The following is a 6874-nucleotide window of genomic DNA, read 5'->3' as shown; positions in this document are numbered from 1 at the left end:
AGCCCCTATTATTTGACCCTTGGCCTCCAGCCCTTCCCTTTCATTCCTGCTTCCCTTTCCCCCAGTTCTCCAGAACACAGCTGGACATGGATGCCAGTGTGATTGAAGATGGATTAAATGTCACTCTGACCATCCGGCTACTTATGCATGGAAAGGAAGTAGGCAGTATCATCGGAAAGAAAGGAGAATCCCTTAAAAACATGCGTGAAGAGAGTGGTGCATCTCAGAAACGAATTGTCCTGAGAGAATTATCACTTTGGCTGGACCCACTAATGCTATCTATAAAGTCTCTGTTAAGTATGATCATTGACAAACTGGAAAAGGAGATCAGCAACTCTATGACCTATAGTACAGCTGCTAGTAGACCCCAGTGTCCCTGAGACTGGTAGTTACTGCTAGTCAGTGTGGCTCTCTCATAGGAAAAGGTGGTTGGTTGCAAGATCAAGGAAATAAGAGAGAGTACAGGGGCTCAGGTCCAGATGGCAGGGGATATGCTCCCCACCTCGTTGAATGGGCAATCAATATTGTTGGCATTCCGCAATCCATCATTGAGTGTGAGATCTGTGTGGTCATGTTGGAGTTCCTCCAAAGAGGCGTGATCATCTCGTACTGCCTCAAGCCATCCAGCTCTCTGATCATTTTTGCAGGTGGCCAGGCCTGTACCATTCAAAGACAGCATGCCATTTCATAGCCAGATTTGACCAAGCTTCATCAGTTAGCAATGCAATATAGTCTCTCATTTTCCTAAGAGGCATGTCAACACCGGATTCAGTGACATTGAGTCCAGCTGTCCAGAAGTGAAAGGATATTGAGGTTTGAATGCATCTGCTCAGACTACTTTCATGAACTCACCATTCTAAATGATTTGATTGGCTGCATAATCTGGCATCAAGGTGCCAAAAATTAATGAGATCCATCAGATGTCTGGGGCGCAGATCAAAATTGTGAACCCAGTGGAAGGATCTACCGATAGGCCGGTCACCATCACTGGTTCTGCTGCCAACATTAGCCTGGTTCAGTATGTCAGGTTTTCCTCGGAGACATAGGAGAAGCTAGAACAATGCATTCTCATCCATAACCCGTAACTGCTGCTCACCACCACCCATGACACCTCTGTGTCTTTTCTGAACATTCAGCGATTCCAGATTTTAATTTGTAAATTTTCAGTTTCTACACTTTATCATCCACTTGTGGTTTTTAAATTAAAGCTTTATAATACCATTCTCTGCTCAGCTGTTGATACTGAGATCCATATTTAGATTTGTAAGCTTCTCCTTGTTTTTGGTTGTGTTTTTTTTCTGAAGAATTTTTTTTTCCTTTTTGTCATGGACATATAAGAATGGAATAGTAATACATTTCAGTTTAATTCTATACTGTTAGGAATTTTTTAAAAAATTAAAAGATTAGAAGTGATATATGATTGAGTATTATGGTTAGCACAGGAATCCAGAATTAAGGTTGCATAGAGAAGTGTACTGGAGTGGGGGGTGGGGGTAAGGGACGTGGGAATTGTACACTAATGAAGGAATTTTTTTTCTTCTCTCTCTTCGGAGGGGGAAGCGAGCTGGTGGGGAGGGGTGGGCAGGGAGAAAATTGCGGCAATGAATGAATGGAAATCCAAAACCTCTGTGAAAAAAAAAGTAAAATAAAAGTGAGAGATATTTGAAAATAAAAAAAATAAAATAAAAAAATGAAGGAAAATAAAAGAAGCCTATTCGAATATCACACTTTCAAATTTTTAAGAGTGATTAAAACTACACACAACTATGAGTTTTTCTTCAGTTTTACTTATACAAATGCAAAAATTCAATACTAAAGATAATTAGAAATAATCTCTGCTTAATCCCTAAATGTGCAGCATCAACAGCATGAAATAAAGAGATGAAAATGGCAAAAAAAAAATAGATGAACTGGAGCTTTTCCATTGTGAACAGAAACTGGAGGTGAGGGAGTAAAAGCACAATTGGACACATTTAATCAAATATTTATAAGAAATAGTATTTCAGGTAATTAAGCACTTGCTACATTAGAATATTCTTTATCAAGCTGATAAGCATGATGGCATGAGATATTTATTCTAACATTTGCTTAGACAAAATGAACTTGGGGAAAAGCACCCAGAAGTTAAAAATTGAAATTTCATGAAAAGTATTGCAAAAATTGGCTGAAGATAGTTATTTGTGTTCTGAAAGAAATCCTATTTTGTGTATCCATGCAATTATAACTACTGAATCCCAAACCCAGAGCAAAATTCTATGAGTGATTACAATGCTAATTGAGTTTGTAGTCTTGACAGGTGATTGCAGTTAAAATGAAGACACTAACTGGAAAATAATCTTCAAAATTCTAATGGGGTTATATAATTGGTCAATGTAAGGCTATTGAGGTTCTGTGTTCTTCTGAAACTTCTTTGTCAGTAGAATCAACCCTTCTCTCATCTGCATAGATTAATTCATCTTTGCCTGAAGAAACTATACAAATCCCATGACTCAGAAAAAAACCCACTATTTCTTGTCCTAAGGACACATCCTTTACCTGTCTTTCTTTCTGGATCATTAAATAGATTCATGTTCCAGCAGGCCCTGAAAGGTACTAAGTGTGTTCCCTGACTGCACTCCAAGAGAACAATGATTTATCTAGTTTATTTGGGAAATAAATGCAGATAATAGTATATAAGTGTTTCAACTTGAGCAGACCCTGAAGGTGCAGGTAACTTGCATGCAGAAGTCTCTGGAATGCTTATACTTCCACTCCTGCTACATTACTTTCTCTTTTTCATCTGTATCTATGACCTCAGGATGCGTTCTGAGAATAGTTCGGGAAGAGAAAACTTGGATCAGCTTTACAGATTATGCTACATGATAAGTAAGAACCACTTAAAAATAGATAGCAATAATAATGAGGGGAAAGCAGTTACAAGCACTAATTAATCATTTGAACATGGAATGTACAACTCTAGGAAAAATAGTTGTTAAAAATTAAGAGAAATGCCTAACAATTGACATCCTAAGCATTGGTAGTTTAGGTATACACATATTGGCCATTTTTAATCAGAAATCCTATTAACTCCTTTGCCAGGAATGAAAACCTTAAGAATGGTATTACATTCCTAGTAAACAAAGAACATTTTATGATCTATCCTGAAGTATAATATTGTAACTCTCTATATGCATTAATGAAGAGGTGTTAACACAATTATCATTCAACTATATGGACCACTCACTAAAACCAAAGATGAAATTTAAGATTTATACCAACTTTACCCCCAAATTTCAACTTTTTAAATCTTCTACGAGCTTTGGTAGACTGAAATTGATCGAACATGCACTCAGGAGGCATTAATAATAATTTGTGACTGGAAAGCAAAAGTTAGAAACAACAAAAAAAGGAAGGGCATTTTGAAAATATGATCTTGATTACAGAGATGAAGATGATGAGTGTATGATAAAATTTTGTACAAGAAATTATTTCTTCTTCACAAATCTGTAATGTTGTTGTTGATTGCCATTGAATCGAGTACAACTCACAGCATCTCTATGAACAAAAGACCTAATGCCTTTCCATAACTCTCTTTGTTTCTCCAAGTTCATGGAGTTTCTATAGGCATGTGGTTTAGGAAGAGGATACCTTTCCTGCTACTAAACCTGTTTTATAGCTGGGATCTCCACCAAACACTGTCCACATTGGGAAACCATTTTGGTATTGGATACCCCAATGGTACAAGGTTCAGTATCACAGCAACCCAGGTTACTTCAGTACAACAAATTGACAAAGAGTTATATACAAAGTAGAAGAATGTTCCTCCAAATATAACAACACTCGTCTCACTTAGCATTGGTTAAGTGTCGTCAAGTCTAATGTGACTCATAGAGACCCTATGAACAAAAGACCTGAACTCTGTTCTCTATTTAACATAATTTTTGTATGATTATAGAATTTATAGAGCTTCCAGAGGCATCTATCTGGTTTAGGAAGTAGATGCCACCCCTGCTTCCAAACCTTAATCAATCTGTAAGCTTCTCTGTCTCTGTCAGTTCGCCAGCAACTTAGCAGTGACACCCTGATGGGGGTAAGCCCGACAGAGATATACCACTCTGGGAGAGTTTCAGAGAATCAATCCAGCTAAATTTTATAGGGATCTGCAGTACACTTATATACACAGGAAGACCAGTTAGGGTGGGCTTACAGACATAGGCCATGCAGATTTGTCCGGAGAACCTCAGCCTCGTGCAGACCACTCCCAGCTCAACAGACACGGCAGCCATCTTCCCAGGTGGTAAGCATTCTCAAGCCGGTACGGCCAAACACAGGGGAACTTTCTCTACCTCGTATTAAAGGACGTTGGGAGGCTTGCACTTATCTGGAGCTTATGGGGTCTGTCCTGGCCAGAGACTCTCCCTTCCGCAAAACTCCTCCAAACACTGTCCATAATGGGTAATCATTATGGTATCTGACATGACTACTCTGAAACCCTACTAGAGGATCAACTAAGTCAGTTCCAATTCAACAACAAACAGTTTGTTTTTCTAAATATATGCACAGTACTATTAAATGGAAGAATGCTTGCCAGATTACTAAAAATTCAATTCTGTCCTTTCCAATTCTTTCCTGTTAGCCAAAGAGCTTGGGGGTGGGGAAAGGGAAGAAGCCCTCTCCCATGCACATTTCCTTCCTTCCTATCAACTCAGCCAAGCCCCAGGAGAAGTAGATTGTGGGTTTTGGTCCTATTAGAAAAAATATTTCTTTTTTAAAAATTCAAAACGAAAAACCACCAAAACTTTTTATGTATTTAGAGAAAGAGTCAAACCCACTGTTGCTACAGAGTTCCTACAGGACAGAACAGAAGTGCCAGGGGGGGTCTCTGAGGCTGGACCCTCAAGGGAAGTGGACTGCTCCACCTTTCTCCCAGGGAGTGACTAGTGGATTTGAACTGCTGACTCTTTGATTTAACAGCAGTTAACCACCGTACAAGTTTATTGTTATGTGCTGTAGAGTCACCATAACAGTCCTATGTCCAACAGCCCTAAACCGTGCTCTAAGGTGGGAAAGATCAAATCTGCACATGCAGATCTACTGTAATGATTCACAGTTCAAAACTCATTATATAAAACAATGAAATAGGGGTTTGCTTTGAAAAGCTGAAACTGAAAACGTGAATGTTTTAGATGTTAAAATACCAGCAATATGCCATTATAAAAAAATTAACTTGATGTCAGGGAAACTATTATTTTTTTTAAATTTTATTATTTTTTGTGTGTATACTGTCAAATTGGATCTGACTGGTACAGAAGGAGAATGTCCCTCCTTCTCCAGCAGAGCATCTGGTGGATTTGCCTTTGAGATTACAGTGCAGTTTCTTGTCACTAGGCCACCAGAGCTCCCTATGTCAGAGAAATTATTTTACATCTCTCTGGTGCATCCAAAATTAGAGGCAGAATGTGCTTAAAAATCTGTTTTACAGTGTCACCATTTAACAGAAAGACCCCAAGTCAGTGGTTTAACCAACGGAGGTTTGTTTGTTTTTTTTCCTTACAGTTTAGGGGGCTAGAAGTATAAATTCAGGATGTACTCTGCTTGCCCTAAGGGGGAAAGTACCTGTTCCAGCCTTTCTAACCCACCAGCTATGGAGTTACCAGACTTGTAAATTTTTAAGATAGTGCAGGTCTTCCTTGAGTAAATGGACTTCACATGATGGAATACAGAAAACAGAAATCAGATTAACTGCATCAGTAGAAAGAGTCATTGGGAAAAAAAAATCAATATCAGCAACAAAAGCAAGGCCAGAGATTGACTATGGAATAAAGTATCAACTACCTATGTTGTTACTGTTGTGTATCATGGGATTGGGACTGACCTGAGTCCCATAGAAAGAGACTGCCCATTCTTCTCTCACAAGGAAGCTGGTGGATTTGAACTGTGTGCCTTTGGAATTGCAGTGCAGCTTCTTATCACTGTGCTCCTTTTGACTACCCATATACAGGTTTAAATTGAAGGCAAAGAAAATGAAAACAAGTCCATGAGAACCAAATTATGATCTTCAGTTTAAAAACCATTTCAAGAATAAATTTTATGAATTGAATACTAGTGATTATAGAACAGATGAGTTGTGAGATAGTATCAAGGACATCATCCAGAAAGAGAGCAAAAAATCATTACAATGGAAAGGAAGGAACAAGACCGAAATTGATATAAGAGGAAACTCTGAAGCTTGCACTGGAATAAAAAGAAGTCAAATCAAGGGAAAGGAATGCTGAAGTAAGGGAAGTGAACAAAATATTTCAAAGGGCAGCTAGAGGAAACAACACAAAGCATTATACATAAAAGTGCAAACTGCTGGAGTTAGAAAACTAAAAGGGAAGAACATGCTTGGCCTTTATCAAATTGAAAGAGGAAAGTCAAGCCTGCTGAAAGATTACTTTGAAAAATCTTGAATGATGCAATACGCATCAGAAAAAGATGAAAGGTACACTGAACCATATAAAAAGAACAATAAATAAAGAGGAAGTTCAATCTGTACTGAAGAAATTGACAAAAAGTAAAGTCCTAGTAACTGTTGTAGTATCAACTGAAGTATTTCCAGACATAGATGCAGTTGTGGCCATGTTTGCCAGTCTATGTCAAGAAATTTGGAAGACAACTATTTGGTCAACTGAGTGGAAGAAATCCATGTATGTACCCATTAAAATATAAAAGTAATTCAGCAGTGTGTGGAAATTATTAAAAATAATATTAACATCACATGCAAGTAAAACCTTGCCGAAGATACTAAAAAATGGTTGGAATGTATGTCAATGGAACTTCTAGAAATTCCAGCAGCATTCAGAGACACTATGGAAGAAGGACATGGCAAAAAATAAGGCTCCAGGAATAGATG

At 38.1% G+C, this 6874-nt stretch overlaps 1 protein-coding gene and 1 pseudogene across 1 annotated transcript in view; one reads left to right on the top strand and one right to left on the bottom strand.

Moving 5' to 3' along the window:
• The window catches only part of IFI16 (interferon, gamma-inducible protein 16), a 120278-nt gene that overhangs the window by 75071 nt on the left and 38333 nt on the right, over positions 1-6874 (bottom strand). The window lies entirely within an intron of this gene.
• Positions 78-1046, top strand: LOC102863552 (annotated as a pseudogene).

This window comes from Elephantulus edwardii, unplaced genomic scaffold (genome assembly GCF_000299155.1).
Source record: "Elephantulus edwardii isolate Elephantulus edwardi_28Jun2011 unplaced genomic scaffold, EleEdw1.0 scaffold00168, whole genome shotgun sequence".
In the NCBI taxonomy this organism is placed as follows: domain Eukaryota; kingdom Metazoa; phylum Chordata; class Mammalia; order Macroscelidea; family Macroscelididae; genus Elephantulus; species Elephantulus edwardii.
This window is presented reverse-complemented; position numbering and strand designations above follow the sequence as displayed.